At 37.8% G+C, this 2,711-nt stretch overlaps 1 pseudogene; it reads right to left on the reverse strand.

Annotated features, from left to right (window-relative positions):
* Nucleotides 1-1,392: 1,392 nt before the first annotated feature.
* On the reverse strand, nucleotides 1,393-2,313 carry LOC143651491 (myosin regulatory light polypeptide 9 pseudogene; annotated as a pseudogene).
* Between the last annotated feature and the right edge of the window lie 398 nt (nucleotides 2,314-2,711).

Here is a 2,711-nt window from a genome sequence, read left to right on the forward strand (position 1 = left end):
CCTTATTGAGCCAAAAAGTTCAAAGAAACTTTTATGATGAACAGAATTAGTGCCACAGATTGAACCAATTTTAACCTTATTAATTTACGAAAAGTGGAACAAAGTTTTGTGATCACAAGTAAATTTTAACTTTTCCATTATAAAATTTATACACTTTCATTTCATTTTGTACTGTACCCAGAACTCTTGAAATTTCTACGGTCTTGGTAAATCACATAACACTTGCTATACTTAGAAATGACAATAAAAGTCTTTACTGTCTTAGGATTTCCTTCTCTGTTAATACTACAGAAAAAATGCTATTTAATTCATTCAGCAAACACTTATTTGCATCTTTCACATGTTTCTTAGCAATACAAAGCCAGAAACTTACGGTCTGTGCCATGAGAACATAGAGTCTGTTATGTGAGGTGAAAGAGAAATTCACTAACTAATCACAGAAGAGTATCAGATTTAGTCTGGAGATATGGAGAGTCTTCCTGAATTGTGACATTCGAATGAGAACTGAAAATGAAGGCTAGCTAATCAAGGTAAGGGGAAGACTTGCTTTGCGGAAGAAAGGACCATGGCTGAGACCTGGGGGTAGAAGGAAGAATGCCACATAAAGGAACATTGAGGAGACCAGAGTGGCTAAAGCATAGAAAAAGGAGGCAGGCTGAACTCTCATTCTCATTCTGTTGACACTGTATTGCCCATTCTCTGCTCTATCAGGAAACCCCTGCACCCACCCACTCTCAGAAAAACAAATGCCAGATCTCCCATTGGTTTGAGTTTGCTTACCCACTGTGGAGATGAGAGCACAGAGTTACATACTAGGACCCGCTCTGGAAAGAGAACTCTAAAATGAAAGAATGAGAGCTGAGATCTGCATTATCGCAAATTGCATGCTAAAGCAGATTGAGTCTTAGCTGGCCTTTGATGTCTTCTCAGAGTCTAATAATAACTTAAAAATGAAGACAAGCGACGGTTTAGAAAAAACTTTTAGAGGGTCTTATTTTAAATGCTTTGCAACGGCAGATTAACAGAGCAGTTATTTAAATTGTCTTCTCCCATTTTTACTGTAGGGATGCAGAAAAAGATTCAGAAAACCCATTCTTTTATGCACAGCAGAAACTTATGTATTATAATCCTTATAAGTGTGCACTTAGAGGACATGGGGCAGAATAATATGGTCTTAAAAAATTCAACATAAAGGATTTTATTTTTTTTATTTTTTATTTTTTTATTTAATCATAAAGTTTAATCATTATTTATAAAGGGCTAAATGAGTAACTTTCTCTGAGAAAATAGATTGTCTCTGTGTAGACTGCAGTTATTTTGGGGCATGGCCTGATAAGTTAAATTAACCTATTTTTCTAGGCTATGACAAAAAAATTTAACATTTGGTGGAAATACTTGGGTCACAATGTTTATTTTTTTAAGTTTTTATTACCAAAAAAAAAAAAGTAAAAATCCAGTAAATATGAAAATCTGAGAATATTTTCCTTAAGCTTTCATAAGGCAAAGATCTTTCTCCCAATTCCATTTTACTTCAACTTTAAAAAAGTCCCATTTCCAGTCTGATTATTGAGATGCATGTATCCCCAAATGGCTGAGAATAAATACAAGAGAGGCAAAAGCGGTAAAGCTAAGGGCATGCAACAGGCTCTTAGAGAAAGTCTCAGAAATACCCAATAGCAACAAAGAACGTTTGGCCAGAATTAGCAGTTCTTTCAGTCATCCTTGTCCTTTGCTCCGTGTTTAAGGGTGCGAGTGAACTCGATGTAGTTGAAGTTCCCCTTTTTGTCGATAGGTGCTTCTCTGTACAGCTCGTCCACTTCCTCCTCTGTAAACCGATCCCCCATGGTGGTCAGCAGTTCTCTCAGGTAATCCTCCTGGATGGTGCCAGTTGCTTCTTCATCAAAGCAAGCAAAAGCATTTCTGATGACATCTTCTGGGTCTGTTCCATTTAACTTTTCACCAAACATTGTGAGGAACATGGTAAAATTTATGGGACCTGGAGCTTCCTTCATCATAGCATCCAGATACTCATCAGTTGGATTTTTCCCCAGGGAGGCAAGCATATCATGCAAATCTTCCTTGTCGATGAAACCATCTCTGTTCTGATCGATCATGTTAAAGGCCTCTTTGAACTCCTGAATCTGTGACTGGTCAAACATGGCAAACACATTGGATGTTGCGCGCTGAGGGCGCTTCTTGGTGGTCTTGGTTTTTGCTCTTTTGCTCGACATGGTGGCGGTTAAATCCCCACACGGCCAGAAGAATCCGAGTACTTCGCTGCCGCTGCAACCAGCCTCACACCCCGAGAGCCGCTAAAACCGACATAAAGGATTTTAGATAAAATAATAAACACTGGAGTACAAACTCCATATGGACTTTGGTCATATCTTATAGGACAGGAAATTTCACAGTTGGAGAAAAATAAATTTTTCTGAATAGAAACAAGAATGAATAATTGAATGACTGACGAAAACCACGGAGAGTGTACTCAACATCCTAAATATTTAATCTAACGAAATAACCGTAATTGTTACTAAGATGCTATTTGCTGCCAAAGCGTAAACTTGGGTTTAGACTATCAGCAACATAAGGTAGGTTCATCCATCTGTAAGTCAAGGTGTCCACTAAACAAGCACTACATGATGGCTAGAGCAGTGCCATTTATGTAGTGTTTTCTACCCAACAACCTCATCAAATAGGTTCTGCTTTTA

This window comes from Tamandua tetradactyla, chromosome 12 (assembly GCF_023851605.1).
Source record: "Tamandua tetradactyla isolate mTamTet1 chromosome 12, mTamTet1.pri, whole genome shotgun sequence".
Classification (NCBI taxonomy): Eukaryota; Metazoa; Chordata; class Mammalia; order Pilosa; family Myrmecophagidae; genus Tamandua; species Tamandua tetradactyla.